This window comes from Carettochelys insculpta, chromosome 9 (genome assembly GCF_033958435.1).
Source record: "Carettochelys insculpta isolate YL-2023 chromosome 9, ASM3395843v1, whole genome shotgun sequence".
NCBI lineage: Eukaryota > Metazoa > Chordata > Testudines > Carettochelyidae > Carettochelys > Carettochelys insculpta.
In genome coordinates, this window is record NC_134145.1 from 30,869,072 (window position 1) to 30,888,237 (window position 19,166).

The 19,166-nt window shown below is 43.7% G+C and overlaps 1 protein-coding gene across 1 annotated transcript in view; it reads right to left on the minus strand.

The window, feature by feature from the left end:
* Positions 1-19,166, minus strand: part of LOC142017806 (uncharacterized) — a 232,334-nt gene that overhangs the window by 13,114 nt on the left and 200,054 nt on the right. The gene's annotated exons all lie outside the window — the stretch shown is intronic.

Consider the following 19,166-nt stretch of genomic DNA (forward strand, 5'->3'; position numbering starts at 1 on the left):
GCCGGGATCCCCGCCTCGGCCTCAGCCCTGGCCGGGGCTGGCTGGGGGCCGGGCGGACCGGTAGATGTGGCCGGCGGGTGTCAGCTGGCCCCAGGTCCCTCTCGGTGGCGGGTGGCGGTGCGACGGCGGACGGCGCAGTGGGTGGAGCAGGCAGGGCGGGCGCAGCGGTAGCCAGCATGGCATGGGGGGCCAGGTAGTCGGCGATACGATCGAATGTCCGCATGAAGGCCCCCCATGCCTCCTGGCACCAGGCCAGAGCCTGCTCCTGTAGCTGGAGGCGGCGCTCCTCCACCCGCAGCCGCTGCTCGGCAACCTCCAGCTGCCGACGGTGGAGGGCAGCAGCTGGGAGTCCGTCGCCGTCAGGTGGTGGTGCTGGGTCCACCATCTTCCCTGCCGTGGGGCTGGTAGGTCCTCTGCCGAGAGGCTGGCCTGGAGTGATGGCCCCAGAGGGGATTCCGGGACCACTGACACCTCGCTGGCGCTCTCCGGTCCTTCAGATGGTGCAGCTGCAGAACACAGGAGGTGGGGAAGAAGAGTGGAGACAGCCGTTAGTGTGGGCCCTGAGCCGTGGCCCTTGTCCCCCCACCCCTCTGCTGCAGGTTCCCCATCCCCATCAGATGCTGCTGTGATGGGGTTCAGGGATCCCCCTGCACTGCACCCCATCCGCTGGCAGGAGTGACTCTCACTCAGCAGGTATGACAGGAGGTTTATTAGGCAACAGATGCCCAGTTTCTCACAGAAGCGACAGTACAGCAGTCAGAGACAGTCCTTCCAACCCGTCCTAGGGAGAAGACCCCGAGGGGTGCCCTTCTGGGGTGTAGCTTTCCCCCTCCTCAGGCTGGCTGCCTTCTAGCTCTCCCTTCCCCATGCCTCTAACTGCCGCCCCCGATTCAAACCCAGCTCGGCTCCTCCCTCCTCTTTGTTCAGGGCAGAGGTGTAACCTGCCAGTTGTAGCCCCAGGGTCATCCTTAGCCACTGGGAGCTATTCTGCTTGTTTCTCACATCTAGCCTGAGTCTCGCATTTGTACTCCCCCCACTCCATCACATGCTGCTGCTACTGCTGCTGCTGGGTGTCCCACCCCCTCCCCCCAGGGGACCCCAGAGGTTCCGCTCCCCCCAGCCCCGGGGATGGGGCATGGCACTGTCGTGCTGGGGAGGCAGGGGCTGATGCACTCTTCTGAGGGACATGCCACTGCTGTCCTTGGGGCCATGGTCATCTGGGCATGTGGAGGGCCCTGGTCATATCTACTACCCCCGCCCCTCAACCCCGGGGGTGTGCACCGGGGGGGTACATACCTGATGGTCCACTCCCACGGTCGGGGGACACCCAGGGGGCGGACGCCTGGCTGGAGCTCCTGGATGGCAGGACGATCCTCAGGCCGGCATCGCTGGAGGAGGACTCCCCCTCCTCCTCCGGTGCCCCGTGGGTGGGCTCCTGGGGGGGCCCCCGAGGTGCGGGGCTTGCCTCCGGGGCGGACTCCACCTCTGGGGCCTGCTGGGGCTCGTCGGCCAAGGTATCAAGCGTGGCTGGAGGAGAGGAGGTGTGCTGGGGGGCCAGGATGTCCCTGAGCTCCCTGTAAAAGGGGCAAGTGACGGGGGCGGCCCCAGATCGGCCGGCCGCATCCTGGGCCCGGGCGTAACCCTGTCACAGCTCCTTCACTTTACTTCGGACATGATCTGGAGTGCGGGCAGGGTGACCCCAGGCGGCCAGGCCCTCGGCCAGCTGAGCGAACGCATCCGCATTCCGCCTCTTGCTCCCCATTACCTGGAGCACCTCCTCCTCGCTCCAGAGCCCCAGCAGGTCCCGAAGCTTGGCCTCCGTCCAGGAGGGGCCCTGCTGCCGCTTCCCCGCCTGGCTGTTGGGCTGGGAGCCCTGGCTCCCCTTGGGGGGGTGCCCTGGGGGCGCTTGGGGGGCTGGCGGGCGGCCATTGCGTCGGGTGTGGGTGTCTGTGGCTGCGGAGGAGCATGCAGGCTGGCTGCGTGGCAATGCTGCTGCCTGCACACTCTTTCAGCTTCCTGCACAGGAAGGCAGGGGGCGGGGAGCTTTAAGGCGCCGCTCCACGTGGCCACCATTGAGCTCAGGGGCTGGAGAGAGCATCTCTCAACCCCTCAGCTGATGGCCACCATAGAGGACCCCGCTATTTCGATGTTGCGGGACGCGCAATGACTACGCGTTCCCTAATTCGACGTTGAACGTCGAAGTAGGGCGCTATTCCCATCCCCTCATGGGGTTAGCAACTTCGACGTCTCGTCGCCTAACGTCGATGTTAACTTTGAAATAGCGCCCAACACGTGTAGCTGTGACGGGCGCTATTTCGAAGTTGGCGCCGCTACTTTGAAGTAGGCAGCATGTGTAGACGCGGCTTATATCATTCCCATAAGTAGCCTAAACAGAAGCTTTCTTGCTTGAAGTCAAGAAAGCTACTTTTGATTTACAATTTATGCTGGTGTAACAGATATCCGAATCCAGCTACCCTCTTCAAAATGCTAATTCTACATTGCAATTTTAGACTGGGGGGGTTTCAACTTCCAGGGATAATTCACCAAATGCAATATATGTATGTGTCCTTCTTTAGCCAACTGGACGTATGAATAAATTTGTCTCTTTCTGTTTCTGTACGTAAAGGGATAACAGCTTAGGTTAGTGCCCAAGGCAAGATATCTTACTTAGGTATGGAACAAAAGCATACTAAAATCTGATATAAAATCATCATCGCCTTCTGCCAAAAGGTATGTTTTAGCAATAGCCCTGATTTGCTATGGCTCGCTATGTTTTCCATTACATATAGCACTAAGGATAATACAAGCTACATTTTCTTATGATTCAGGCAGCTAGTCTAGAAACACAGTGGCTCAGCTTTCTCAACTCGGCTCTTTAAGTCTGCGTTTTAACCAGACATATCCCAGGCACCATCTGTCCATCTGTGCAAATGTCAGCACAGTCACTCCACTGCAGTCAGGGTGTCTTGAGAAAACAGTTAGTCACATTGAAAAATATAATCTTCTTGATCACAAAGTTCTAATGATAATTATAACATTTTTGTAACTCCAGAAAAACTAGAACATATGCAGAGAATGACAGAAATGACACTTACAAAGTGCCAGTGTGCTATAAATATAGGTGTTTAGTTATTGGCAACAAAACTATTTGTTATATTTTGAAACTGGATAAATAACAAATAAGAATTTCAGTTTTTGCAAAATTACAATATCAACCAGCCCCTCGAGGTCCCTTCCAGTCCTACTCTTCTATGATTCTATGATTAACCCATTGATGTTTCTAACCCACTTGTATTGCATTCAGTTATTGTCAGTACATTTCTAGCTGTGTGTTGTCACTGAAATTGACTGGACAGCAAATATGAAAAAAGAGAGACTTTGTAGTTTGTTCCAGCAGCACCCAACATCACTTCATGTATGTCATTTACAGCTGGCAGAATTCAAGTCTCTCTAGAAAAGATATGTTAGTTTTACATGCACCATGGTAATCCTAGAGTAAAGTCCATATTCAGATTCATCTTAAGAGAATGCAAAAGTCCCAACATAGCATCAGCGCAGATAAAAAAGCAACCAACCAACCCAACAAATGCCCCACAACTCTATTTCTCCACACTCACAACAAACGAACAAGTAACATGTTAAACCTGTTTCTGATTTCATTTAGATTAGTTTTACACCTGTGCAATTCACTTGACTTCATTATGGTTATTCCCAGATGAAATCAGTGTGAGATCAGAATCAGAGTTTTTGGGTACATCTATGGATTTCTCTTTATTTCCATAGGTTTTACGTAATCACTTGCAACAATCAAAGTACATATAACAATGTTTTGAGCATCTGATGCAAGAGAACACAAGGATTTAAGAGTATCACCAAGGTTCTGGGATGGCCTTTCAAAGAGCATGGTAATAGTAAAAAGGCCAGATGGGCTAAACATACTGACTTCACTGCTAGCATCCCACAAACATTGGGCATTCTGATGCTTTCCCCAGAAATCACGACTTGACACTAATGTTCTCGCCAATTATAGCATCAGGCCTAGCTTCCCTTTTCTGTGAGAGACCACTGAGATGGTCATGGGAGTCCAACTTCTGTAGTATCTGACATCCTTCACTTCTAGGTGCAACAATAAGGTTTGAGACCAGACCACTATTGAAACAGTATTAGTCTTGGTATTGCTCATTCCTTCATGGAAATGAGAGAAGTCAGATCCTTGCTTATGAAGACGTATCTTGCAGTAGCCTTTGAGGCTGTTGGCCACATGGTGCTCCTGACATGGCAAGGGAGGAAGGAATGGTAGATCTGCTACTTGCTATCAGGAAGACCCCAAAACAGGTAATAGGTAACTAGTTTTCCTTCCCAAGGACTCTCAGGTCTTACCAACACTGCTCATAGTTCAGGCTACAGGGATGCGAGCAGCAACATGCGCGGAAGAACTCCACCCACATGGATGCTACACATGCAAATAAACATTCCTATTTTGATTTACTGTAATCCTCCTCAACCAGGACCAGATGAATGTGAACTAGGAACCTTTCAGTTCATGCTCACAACATCTAGGTGGGGAAGTTACGCTGCAGCACTTTGGTGCACTGCTACTCACCCCTATACAGTGAACTTTGAGACAGTGTAGTGTCAGGTGGGGAGGTGCCCAGCTCCATGCCCCAGAAGGGGCAAGACCAAGGGCAGAAGAGGCAGGGTCTAGGGCACTCAGCCTTACGCACGCAGCACTTCAAAGGAGCCTGCAGGTCTACTTTGGCAGTGGCAGCCAGAGCTCCAGGGCCTTTTGAAATGCCAAGCCCTGGGGCAACTGCCCACTTTCCACCTCTAACCCTGCTAGCAGACCTGGGTAGCATGGACAAGGCCTTAATTGTGCAGTACCACAGTGCTGGCACTGCTCTTGTTCAAAACATTTCTGAAACTACTGCAGGGTTGTGAAATAGCATAGTCTACACTGTCCTCAATATCCTGACACCAAGCTGTACTGAAAGCGTATGCTATTGCTTCCTTGTGTCGGGCAGTGATAAGGCATAGGTGCCAGCCAGGTGGCCCAGGCTCTTTCTAGGTAACAGGAAGGTGATGCTGAATGGCAAGAGAAAGCATTTGAAGGAACTGATAAAATCTGTGGCTGCATTCAAAGCTGAGGGTGACCCTCGTTGTCAAAGCTCGTCACAGCCTAAGTCAGCAGGTGATTCCTGCTCATGGCGTCCTACCTAGCAAAGTGTCCCCAAGTGCCTTTTTTTACCATCTTCAGCTGGCCACGGAATTCAGCCCTCTACCTTCATCACACTCATCTATATCTTTACGACCTCTTGGTTAGACAGCTGCAATATACTTTACCTGAGGGCACTGATAATGACCTCTTTGAAGGTACAGTAAAACCAACTTCAGCTGGTGCAGCATATGGCTGCCTCCTTTGTGTGCATGATACATTTAACAAGAGCAAATTACATCTGTGCCCCACACCGTGCGCGAGCAGCCAGAAAAGTGTCTACCAAATACGTCCACACCTAAGTCTGGCACCTCAGGTAAAGTGCATAAAATCAACCTCTTTGTGCTGGCCTTGAACTGCTAGCTCTGTCACCATAGCATTCTACCTACTGCGGTTCTCTCATCTGGGACTCATAAAGATGGGTATTGTGAGGGACTGTAACGTTTTTGATAAATAGGAAGAATCAAAGTTAATGCAGTCTATAGGTCAGCTTTTAACGTATCCACTGAAAGCACAGGCAACAGTTAAGGCTGTACAATACACTTAAATGACCAGAAACAGTGATATTTCCCTCCATAAAGGAAATTTATGATTCTGCAATTTATTAAATCCATCTTCTCATATGCAAATAAATAAAATCTCTATTACACTCCCTTGAGAAGCGCAAAAGGCAACCAGCTGAAGCAAGAGAAAGGCTCAGGTTTCATGCAGAAACAAAGTATTAACGTTAAGAGTGTTAAGAAAGCAGAAGCTAATACTTTAGAACAAATTCTGATAGTGCTGGTGTTTCAGTTAGATTGCCCAGGGACAGAACTAAGGTGTTTTTTTGGCAGCATTGGGCCATTTTTTGTGACTATTGTCAATGCTTAATTTGTGCCACAGATTGCCATGGCTGAGCACCTGTAGGCTTAGTAGTTCACCACCGGGCACCTCTAAGCTTGTCGGGTCAATTCTGAAAGTATAAAAATCTGCTGAAACCCCAGCACCTACTTGCTTGAGCCCCAGCATCTCTTTCATGAACATTAAACATTGACTATATACAGTTCTGCAGTATGAACAGCAAGGACCTTATGGCTTTCTCATGTACTGAGAATGTTGCGAACCCCTTGTGTTTCATGCCTTGGGGCCACAAACCTGGGCAAGTAATATCTCATCACTTAGCATATATTAATGCAGTTAACATAAACAATACCCTGAAAGAACTACTGACTATTATTTGCACATTTGCATATTTTTGAGTATATTAAGAAAGCATTTGAATACCCTGCAGCTACTGGGGTAACCTCCTGTTATAAAGACAAGACAATACAGTCACACTTAAGGGGAAAGGCAGTGTGGCTGGTAGAAGGTCCAGCTACGTAGTGTCACAGTTATGGTCAGGCTTTATTTATGATGAACTGAGGACCTGTGGGAAGCTGAATGTCCTAAAATTCTTTTGCACCTCTCAGAAGGGACCTTAATGGCTTTATTGGTACCCAAGTCTGCATATGTGACAAAAACTTCTAAGACAAAAGGAGATTCTTCTGTTGTTTTCTTGACATGGTCCTACATGAGCATTTATTTCCCATACCTCTGTGGTCTAATATAATAAAACCTGCACCTGGAAAATGGTAGATCATTTCTGTAAATCAGAGAGTGTGAGGTACACATCTCAACTGATGCAGATACGGTCATTGCTTTATGTCAAGATAAGCAACATGGCAAGTTCACTTTTGTATGCTAAATAAAATTAAAAAATGTCAATATTTACACATAACCTTGAAGGCTCTTACTTATAGCTTTTTAGTATTCAGTGCAGACAACGTTTTCTTTAGTCCATTACTAACAGCTTGGAAATTTAGTTAGAGGACGCAACCCAAATGTTCCTCCAAATGTCGTTTCCAAATGGTCATTGAAAAATGCTGTTTTAGAGGATGAAACCTTTATGTGAAGATATAACAGCCCATATAAATTGCAGGGAACTCATCTGATGATTAAAACAACTAATGATAAAGATATTACTGTTAGTCATAGCTTAATTTGTAGATAACTAAATCACTAGAGGCTTTTTACAAGCTTCTTGAAACCTAACTATTGTATAGTGCACATTCAACTCCTGTTTATACACTGACACAAACAAATAAAACAATTATAATGGTCGAAATGTAGTTAGAAACACAATTGAGAACATCTGTATTGTAAGCAGAAATAAATTAAAAATACTGAAGTGTTTTGTAGCGGTGAAACTGAGGAATAAAAAAATAACCTACAGCACCTGGATTAAGCAGTTATAAAAAATGCATAAAGGAAAAATCTCATTACCCTGTGTATAAACTCCTCATCCCATGATATAGATTTTATGAATGTTGCATCACAGTAATAAATGCAGCATTTGTTTCTCCATGAATTTTCCCTTTCTTGACTATTGGATTCAGAAATAATGGCAAATAACCCTGCAGAATTCGTTTCTATTCCATTAGGTTCCTTCACCAAGCAACTTTGAAGTGACCTTCTGTTTTTGGATTAGAAAGTAAGAGCTGTGTGTATAATAAAGTTTTTTTAAAATTTATAATTCCAAAAAAAAGTGACAAAATATTTTTGAAGAAACCAAAAATAATTATTTAAAACTATGCAGCAAAACAATAATCCAAAAAAACCCTCTCGCAACCAGGAATTTTTTAAAGTTTTCAATTTTTTTAAACAAAACTAAAGAACATTTCAAAATAAGTAGAGATCTTGAATCAAAATATCAAAACGTTGTGTTTTGAAAATGTTGAAACAAAACATTTTGACTTTTTAAAGTTTTTTTTGATGAACAATCAGTGAAATCAAAATGAATTCATAAATTATTTTGGTGCTGCCAAATTTGCATTTTTTGCTGAAAAAATGTTTGGACAAAATGTTGCCCAGCTCAACCTGCTAGATAGGAAATAGATACACATATTTATCAGGGGTACTCTTCTTGCCTACAGTGCTTTTGCAAGTACTATATTACTGTTTCAACAAAAATTAACAAGTGAATGCAAATCCAATAGCATCATTGAAAAGTGTTTAGAAGCTAAGTCTTAAGTATTATGACTGCCAAATTTCATGGGGGATTTCATGAGATTATAGTAGATAGGAAATATATGAGAACATAGGAAGTTTCACCTAAGCATAAAGCGATTTCTTATAGCACAGTGGTTTGCACTCTGAGATATGCAGATCCTAGTGTCACCAGAAAGATCAATTGCCATAAAACAGGGGGGAAGCTTCATTTTAAAGTTCCCTTTTTTCGAAGTATTAAAATATTTGAGTAAAAACCCTGGGCCTAAGTCTTCTCTTGTGTGCATTTTACATCTGGGTCATTCAGCTGAAGCACTCATTGGAGCCAATTTGGATTTACGCAGCGTAAGGTCAGGTCTACAGTAAGCATTAAAGTAGATTGTAGATATGCAGTTTTAGCTACGGCAACTGCGTAGCTGGAATTGACTTATCTGTAATCAACTTACCTGGCCATCCTCACAGAGGCAGGTTGATGGGAGAAACTCTCCCTTTGACCACCCCTACTCCTTGCAGAGTATATGGGTCGACTGCCGATCTCAGATAGTTCACGGGAAATTGAGTCCTGGAAGATCGACCCTGACCGGGTGGATCTTCTGCTTAGTGATGACGTACCCTAAACGCCTGCAGAATCTGTTCTATTGTTTTGAATGTAATTACTCCTGATTGGGATATGAAAATTCAGCTCCTCATGTTCTAGCCTGAATGATCACTGATGCAAGTCCTTTAGCAATCACCAAAAATTCAGTGGCATACCATCACTATTTTCTCCACAGAACAGCATGGCAAAACCTGTCCTGGGGTGGGTGTGAGAGGTTAAACAGGAAATCAGACTATAGACTCAAATTACAGCCTAGTAGATTACAAATGAAAAGGACAGAACTTCCCACCAACTGAGAGGTATAAAATGTCACAAACATAAAAACATTATCAAGTCAGGTTGGAATCTGGAGTGCTTTAGCTTCCATGATTAATGATCGGCCTCATATAGGATGGAAGAAGGAAAGCAAAAGTTCCCCTTGAACTAGCTTAAAAATGCCACAACTAAGGAAAAAATATTGTAACATCAATTTTTTTTAAAAAAACAACCTCTACTAAAATGTAAAGGTCAGGAAAGATTTGGGTCTTTTTAAATGCTGTCTTGAAGAAATTTTATAAAGGTTAAGATGTCATGTAGTTTCAGAGTTACAGGCATTGGAGGGGGGTCTGTGAGTGCCAGCTACACCTCAGGCCACTCAGTGACTGTGAGACACAATGACAGTGGACAGCAGGAGGCAGGCGGATCAGAGACTATCACAGTGCCACTGGGGAAAAGCACGTATTACTCCCAAACAATACAGAGCTATGTGACTATTTCAACCCTCAAGTTCCAGGCAGTATGAGTTTGTATAAAATACAAGAAAAGGCCTGAAATAACAGCAAGAGAAGGGCCTAAATTAAATCTCTCAAAGCAGGGAGATGCAGAGGAGTCCCTGCTCCTTCTTCCCCATCCTTAACTCAGCCTGCTGTGCCTGGCGCCTGGCGTGCATATACCATGCAGAGTCACCCAGGGTCAACGTCACCTCGGGTGTAAGCCTATTGAAGTCAATGGATTTATACCTGGGAAGAAATTGACATTATCTACTTGGAGAGCCCTAATAATAAACGGCCGGGAGAAGGGAGCCTTAAGTCTGTATTCTCTTGCTTCTACTGGCAATTAACAATAGAGTGGGGATGGTGTGTGGGTGGGATACTGTCCTTTCCCCCCTTTCAAACACCATGCCCCCAGTCTCAAGGCCCTTCACCAACCTCCCACCACTTTCGGCTCAGACTCACTGCTCTCACCTTAAAGGTTTTGCATAGGCTTGGTCTACATCCCTCCTCTCATCTCTGGATGCTCCCCACGTTTCATTCTAGGTCACTCCTGGGCAATGCAGGCTAGTGAGTGGGCCATGTGAGTGACCCTCATCTCAGTAGCCTACAGAACTGTTGTAACCAGGATGGTCTCCCAGTACAGGGTAATTTTTACTAAATGCGCTTGTGTACCTAGAATTTGTGGGTGTGCCCAACGAACCATAGCAACACTTTGATTGGATGCAGAAAGAAACGACAGAAAAGCTTGCAGAAACATTATTAATAGTGAACAGTTCGACTGATCTAGTTAGAGCAGGAGTGGGTAATAATTTTTGTTGGGGGGCCACTCCAAGATTTTGGGAAGTGGTCAAGGGCTGCACTTTTCTATGGAGCAAGTGCAGGATCTGGGATGGAGGCTGAGTGCAGAAAGGAGTTCTGGGGAGAGGGGCAGGATAGAGTGTGGGATCTGAGAGGGAGTTTTGGGAGAAGGAGAAGGTTGTGACCTGAGGCAGATTATCAGGGTGCAGGGGCCAGGAGGGGATAGAAGGGCAGAAAAGGATTTTGGCGTGGGACGGGGCATAGGTGTGGGAGCAGGCTTTGGGAGGGAGTTGGGGTGTGATGCTGGAAGCAGGCTGTGGCCAGGAGATGCTTACCTAAGCAGCTCCTGGCCAGCAGCTCTCACAGGCAGGTTCTGTGCCAGCCAGCAGAAACCAGCCGATGGGAGCTGAGCAATTCTGCTGCACTGCCCCCGCTCCCAGCAAAATCTCTCAGCTCCTATTGGCCATAAACCAGCCAATGGGAGCTAAGAATTTGCACTGCACTGTCCCTGCCCCCAGCAAAATCTCTCATCTTCCATTGGCCAATAGGAGCAGAGACATTTTTCTGGGGGTGGGGACTGCAGAGAGCCACCTTCCAAAGCAGAGGCAGGCTGCAGACCAGGTTAAAAGGCTTGGTGGGCCAGATCCAGCCCACGGGCTGCATCTTTCCCACCTCTGATTTATTGGATTAACTCGTGGTACAATGGGACTCATATTATTGTTAACCTTCCTCCTTTTTCCTGCTTCTCTCTTCTGATTACTTCATTTCCTATATTCACCTGTTATACCTTTCTAAGTCTCCATGGTAGATACTCTGGGCCAGATCCCCAATGTGCTGTCTGGTAGCCTTGCATTGTTCAGGCAATGTAAAACAGCTAATTTAATGGGGGAGCTGAGAATTTAACAGGGTAACATAAAGCTGGTGTAGCTTGGTCTGTGTTGCCTGCTCCTAGTACCTAGCCCTGGTGCTGGGACACATTAGGGCATAAGAGATATAGCTACAGTACCTTGAATTAGAGCAATTGCCAGCCAGCAGACTGACCTGCTGAGGCTGCACTAAATTATGCTGAGGACCCCAACCGGTCCTTGGACTGGGAGAGCAGAAAGGCATCTTAGAGCTACCTTCCTGCCGCTTCCCATGAAAGCCTTGCTCCAAGCAGGGCTTGGCTGGATCTGTACCCTCTTCACTCTTGGTAGAGGATCATACAAAGTTATAGTGCTGTTAAATATTCATTAAAACAATGCCCAAGAACACCACCTCATCTTCCAAGAGCATCGAGTGAAACTTTACTTAGTGTTTGTAAGGCTCTAAATGCTGCTCAAAAGTACCAAGAGGTTTTTTTTTAATTTTAAGTCTAATAAATAGAATGATTTCTCTGCAGCGCTGAAGGCTCTGCCATAGGTAGTAAATGAGATGTTAGCCCAAGTTTTGCAGCAGCACAGCTGCAAATAGCTGTAACTATGTTAAACAGAAAATTAAAACCTCTCTCTCATTCTTGGAGTGAAAAGGAACGTTGCCCAGCTGACGTGATCTCTCACTTCAGGAAACAGGACCTTTTTCCTCTGTAAGATGTACAGTGTGTATAGCTGGGTGGGAAAAACTTCATTTTGGAGATAAGGCACCTCACAATGCATAGTATACACACATGAGCCTCCTAACGGCCTCTCAGCATTCCATTATCCTCAGCTTCCAAGCACTCACTGCACTAGCAGAACTTAGCAGGCCCAGTGTAATTTTATTTTTTCCTCCATCTCTCCAGTATGAAACGATATCTTATATAGTATCTGAACACCACCTCTCTCTCTCACTTCCCTCCCACCCCTGCTACCAATACTCTAGTTATAGCATTCAAATGATGCTGAAACACAATATTGAGGCAGATTTTTCTATCTAAAACCGGCTGGATATTCCCCTAACAGCTGCACTCTAGATTTCAATCGAATAATACCAGTTGAGACTTATTTAACTAAGCCAGCACATCTTCCTTATGCCCTGCTATTGTATTAATTTCTCTTCTTTTCTTTTCTTTTTTTCAGCCTACAGGTTTGTGTCTAGATTGGTACTTCTCTGTTGCTAAAGCTATGTCCACTCAGTGATACGTTTACAGAGTCAGGAGTATATTTTTAGTTTGGCTAACTCCAGGCCTCCTCCCTTTTGACAGGTGCAAATTGTGCCAGCAAAATAAGTGTCTGCAAAATGAACTGTGGGCACAAATCTGCGAACCTCACCCTGTAGCTATCTTGCTTGCACATGGACAGAAGGACAAATATGCAGATGCAAACGGAAGAGCACCCCTGGAAATCACGAAAGGCAAGAAATGTCAAAGCTAAGATTCTAGCACAACTTTAACTCTTACAGATTGTATCTCTTGTACATTTTAATGATATCCATTTGTGTACAAACATCAGCAGTAATGAGTTCAACAACGCGATTAACCAGAAAAACAGCAATCGGAAATACTAGTTATTTGTTACTCAGCTAAGTTAACTGACGCTGCTTTTCAAACCCTAACTTTGGCAAAACAATCTGCAAAGTTCACAACTTTATTGACTAGGAGGTTGGAGGCACAGGCCAGTGGTACATTTGCTTACACTGTGACAGTTGCATCTCTGCCATGGAACAATATAAAGCTTGGAATTTGCAAAATATCCTAGAATGCAGCAACGCTAGATAGGTCCTAATGTCATGTGGTCTAATTCCTTTCATTAAAGGTCCCACACAAATTAAAGATAATGGAAGATGGAGCAAGCCCTTTGCCTGAAAGAATAGTTGTCCCAAATTGTGTTGAAAACATGATTTTGTCTGCTTTGTTTTCACCTTAGAACTATAAGTCCTGGCTGTCCTGAACGTTGCTGGTGATTGGAGAACAAATTAAATTAACCATCACAAACCAGTGAAAGCTGATTATTTGAGAAGGAAAGACGCAAATACTGCCCATCCTTCCATTTAGGAGTCAGAACTAATGATATACATCCTATGGAGCACATATAGACTCTTCCAAGGAAACCAGGGAAGACCAGCCTTGACATCTTCACATCTCAGCCTGAGTTTTTTCCAATGCCACCCCAGAGCAGAGCATACCTGTACATACAACTTTGAAAAATAATCTGTTCTACTCAGCACTTACGGGAATATGGGTTGTAAGTCAAATGGCTAACTCTTATTTGATATGTTGCGTCATGTTACACATTAAAAGCAAATCATGAAAGACTTACAGCACAATCTGCAGGGATTTCTGTCTAAATACTGTAGAGATGACCCTATTTTATTCTTTAGCAAAACCAGAATTCTACAGATAACAGAGCACAGGAAGACCAGGGGTGCAGTAAGAGAGAAAGTAGATCAGATTAATTTCACTTAAAGAAATAGGATGAGGTCTTGAGGACAAAGAAAAACACAAGGAATAGAAGCAAAAAAGAAAATGAGCCTATAGGGAAAGAAAAGCAAAACACAAAGTAGAGCCAGAATCATTTTAAAAAATACACAGTCTGATTTGCATGTTTTACTCTGCCAAAACCCTACTGAACTGAATGTGATTTGTACCAGAGTCAAGGAATACGACAGAGCCCTGTGTAAAGTAGGGAGCCAAGAAGAAAATTCTTTCCTTACTTTCGTGGAAGACATTAGTATATGGCTGTGTTACTACTCGACCTTTTCCTATTATGAATTTTAGGGCAATGTCTTCCCTGCATCAATGGAAAAAGACAGAAAGAAATAAACAAGCCCAGTGAAAGGAGGAGCAGCAAACAATGCTGGTGACCTACGGGAGCAGAAACTAACCTCAATGGGCCACCGAATCCTCATTCATGCTAGAAAGGATGATGACTAGCATTCAAGTCATTGGTATGATAGCCTTTGAGAACCATTCCTCGTTACTTGTAAACCTCTCGTATCACATTTGAGTGGGTACCATTGCCCATTATTCATCAGCATAACGTCAAATGGGACCAAAATTAACAGTGGCAAAGGCGATGCACAAAACCAACCTGATGTTGGTGATGCATCTGTAAAACTGGGAGAGTCAACAGAGCCGCAGCAGATGTACACTTGTGCAATTCATGCTGGGAATGTCTGAGTGCTCCATTGACAGAACCTGACCATTGGAACTGATAGAGCAGGTATTTCATCAGAGGCATTACATGAACCCCATGATGAGACTAAAATGACTGTATACACCTGTGTCATCCATGGCCCACAAGCGTGAAACAGACATGTCAGGTTTAGAAGAGAATACTACATAACGGTTGTGTTGCGTTATAAGAAGCGTCACCAAAGAGCAGCTCTGTGACAGTGTTGAGACCTCTCCTACAGAATAATGCAGTACGTTTATTAGAGAAAATTGCCATATTTGCATCTCAGAGGGGAGGGGGGAGAATTCTACCATATATGGATGAACTGTGACAATTTTCCCAGCTATTGTGCAACATCTCTACATGAAAACCTGCTTCCGATGTCTTGCACAATACTTGCTATATCAGTCATCAAAGCCAGCCTCAGCTTCATCAAGATAAAAACAAGACCTGGTAATAAAGGTATTATTGACTAAAAAAGCATTGTTGATATGATTGCTTCATATATTTACTTAAATGGTTCTAACTTGTTAGCACATTCCAAATCCATGTCCACAGTGTTTATTCTAAAGTGAATTTTCAGTCTCCTCCTCCATCCTTCGTTTACGAGTATCTGTGTTTCCGACAACTGACAAAGGATACACTGACAATTTACAGTATTCACACTTGGCTATGTGCCGTGGTCAGCATTTCCCCACACTGTCCTGTTCCATGTGCCTTAGCTCTGGAGAAAATGGCCAGGTATTGCAAACCCAGGAGTAGTAGCAACTGAGCAGGGACAGCCACTCCTACCTTAACGCTAGTGTCTTGTCTTTTTCTGTTTTTAAGTGAATTTAGTATATGTGGAAGTTCTAGACTTGTTCCAGGACTAGCTCCACCAATGCTCCTCTGCTTCAATTTGCAGATTCCGGTTTCCATGTCTATGTGATACATGATATGTATATTCAGACGACTGAAAATGGTCCCAATTGTGGTGCTGTTATTTTTAGCATGGACTCCAATCTGTTGACATAATCAATCCTTTCTGCATTGACCAACTGACAGTCGTTATATTTTAACAACTTCTGGTTCCTGCTGGTCTGGGTTGTATGAGTAGTGGTGAAGTGAGAGCAATCTATATCCCCATACCAGCCTCGCAATTATGTTGCGACAAAAAAAATCTTTTGACTTGGGAACACGATTTAGAATATTCATATTTACCTATTTCAATAAAATAAAGCACAAAACACAAAATTTGGAATATCACGATATTATAAGTTGCAGCTAAACTAAAATATCAAAAACTTTTTCAAGGCATTTCATATCACAGTTGTATATGAATTAGAAAAACTGGACCACCTTCTGTTGCCATCTAAACTAATATAAATCTGGAGTAACACTGTTAATTTTAGTGGAGTTACTCTGAATTTACATTGGGTGCGTCTACACTAGGAACTAACTTTGAAGTTAATTTCAAAGTTAGCACTACATTAAAGTAGCCAGCAGAGAGTCTACACACATTTTTCCCTTCCTTTGAGGTTAACTTCTAAGTAGGGAGCCCAACTTCGAAGTCCTTACTCCATTCCCGGGAATGGAGCAGTACCCTACTTCAAAGTTTAACTTCGAAGTAGGGTGCGTGTAGATTCTCATCTTCAAAGTTTCTTACTTCAAAGTAAGCAACTTCGAAGTTATTTTTGTAGTGTAGACACAACCATTAGGTTTGAAGGAGCAGAACTGGTACTATTTTCTTGTTGCTGTTTGATGTAAGGCCTGTTTTTGATCTCAAGGAACAGTACCAGTGGAATTCCATAGACCACAATGGAGCCATTTCTCATTTCATTGATGTAATTCAGAAGACAAGTTCAGAGACTCCTATTTATGGAATTTTAAATTATATTTCCTTTTGCACACTCAAGGAAGAATACATAAGATGAAAAAAATCCCTAGAACCCAACACTTCCCAAACTTTGACAAACTTTGTATCCGGATTCTAACCCTATGCCCTGGGACCATCTGCAATGAATATGCATCATAATTTTCTACTCTGTTAAGAGTGGTGTGATCTGGGGAAGTTATATTTAGGGAGTTAATACTCTGCTTCCATCTTTCGAAATATGGGTTCAGATCCCCATGAACAAAAACCCATGAAATTCTCTCTCTCAGTGCAAACAACACATTTACATTTAAAATATCTACATACAGCTGTTCAATATTAACTTGTCACATCACTTTACACTTTAAAGAAATCATCCTTGATATTAAATGGTGATAATTCCACAGACAAGAACACTACAAGTAGGAACGTTTGACCATATCTCAGCTTAAATACTTCTTGGGTATGCATCATGTTCTTTAGTAACGTCAAACTCTTAGTTATATTTTGGTTCTTTTCCATTAGTCTGATGGATAGATCACACATAGAGGCAATAACCTGTAGTATTTCTAGAGATTTGACACACAGGCACTTGTTGCTTGTATAGACGTATGACCTGACAAAAGGTAAGGGAATTTTTTTTTAAAAAAATGCTTATACGGAAAAACTCTAAGGAGAACAAAAGAAATATGCTAAGAGAAAATGTAGCATACATACTTTATACATGTTTAATTTCTGTTGTTTTGGTTGGAAAACAGCTGCAGGTGTCCTCTAATTATATCACCCTTTTCACAAATATCAACTGTCATATTTAATTTGTTACTTTTACCATCCAGCCTCCTCAAACAGAACACTTCTTTCATTACGCATTTAGTGCCAGAGTTTCTAACATTCAAGCTAACTTTCAAGCTAGTCAATTAATGCATTATTTACAAGTTAAATGTTATTAAAAACAGATTCTTAATTTACTAATGATTCAGTAGACCCCAGGCAGTATTCCAATTTGTTTTTCTTGAAAACGGAATAACACTTAGAACAAGGGGGAAAATAATGTTAAAGATACTTTGGCCTAATCATCTGTGCTACAGTTTCTGCTATCTTTTTTCCTCTCTTAATTTCCCTTCTCTTTTTTTTTTTTTATATTGTATTTTGAACACATGAGCTAACTAGTATCAGCATGATGGAGAGGAAAGGGCTACCAAAAATGAAAACACAGCACAAACACTATTGTGAGTTTTGTTTTTAAAAAAGCACCAGGCCGTCTGGAATGATTCAATACACATGTTCACCATACAATACAGCCCACTTTGATTTACAGCACCATGCTAGCATTACAGCAAGTTAAGAAGGCTCGAAGTCAAGGGAAATTAAATGTTATTAGCATTCTACTGTTGTTGTGCGGCACAATGTGAGTACATACCTTTTCAAGTGCACTTTTAAACTCAAATTTGTTTCTAAAGCTTTTATCTCACCAGAAACTTTCACGAGCACTTGTGTGTAGTTAGTCTTTTCTATTTTTGTGCTGCTTTTCCACTCATCTATATACTTGTTCAGATGCTTTATTAAAGAGTAGTATCTCTCCAATTCCCTCTCCTTCACCTGCAAGCTCAAATCCCCCACAAAATGGGAGCTGCCATTAAAATCAGATTTACCATTTGAAGGTAATTATTGATAGGACACTCAATATACCTGTAATTCCACGGTAATGTTAATTAGTTTCAAACACTAAATGTCAACATTTTAATGATGACCCTTGTGGCTTTAAGATAATTGAGTAAATGCATGCTTGTTTTAATTTGGGGAAATGTGAAATCCAAGCAGGAATTCACTCTTTTTCAAAAATTATAGGTGTAACTGACACACACTTTGGGTCTAGTACTGTATGTGAATTTTGGGTTGGTTAATGTCTGGATTCAATGTTCTGGTTTAGCCAGTCATAGAGACAGGACTATATTACAAAGCTCAGAAACAGATACGGACAAAAATAGAGACCCAAACTTTGTATTTGTTTGTACGTTCACTGGGGAAGGTGGATGGAGGTACACACTGGTGCTGAGAGGTGCTGTGGACCCCAGGGCGAGGTAGGCGGGGGATCTGGCTCTGTACCACAGAAGAGGCAGGGCCAAGTGTGGAAGAGGTGGGACCTGGGGCATTAGGCCCTCCCTCAGAGCTGCATGCAGCAGCACTGCTTTGGCAGTTCAAAGGGGCCTGGAGCTCCAGCTGCTACCACTGCTACTTTGGCTGTGGTGGTGGGTGGAGCTCTGGGCCCCTTTGAAATGCCAGGGCTGGGGCAATTGCCCCTTTTGTCCCCAACCCCCTGGATGATGGCCTGGAGGTACAAAAGGTCACAAGTGAAGTTCTGGCTTAGGCAGGTGGCTGTTGGTGAGTCATTTTGAAGAGGTGGCCAATACAAATTTCTGTGGGCCTCAGTTACTCAGGGTGAGCTTCCCTGGACAGCTAAACATTTAATTCCCCCTTTTGTGGCTGTACCACATAAGGGATAAAAGTCTAATACTGCTAAGAGCTAACAATGCTGCTCTCTTATTCTAGATGGTGAAAGTGGAACTAAAGGCCCAGATCCTAGCCCTGCTGAAGAGATGTGGTGGTAGATCTCTACAAAAGCATCCCTCCGAAAGTTTCAGACTTTGAAACTAATTTTATGTTTGTTCAACTTTACAATCGCTTGTCTGTACTATGTGTTCATCTTCCACGAAACTGTACTACACTGAGCAATTGAATTAGTTGTACTGTGACTGAAAGGCTTTAAACAATGACTTTGATATTTTAAGTATTGACTAAGAGGAATTTTTATTTCCTTCCTCATAATGAAAGAACAACAACAAAAACCTCTCAGCCACAC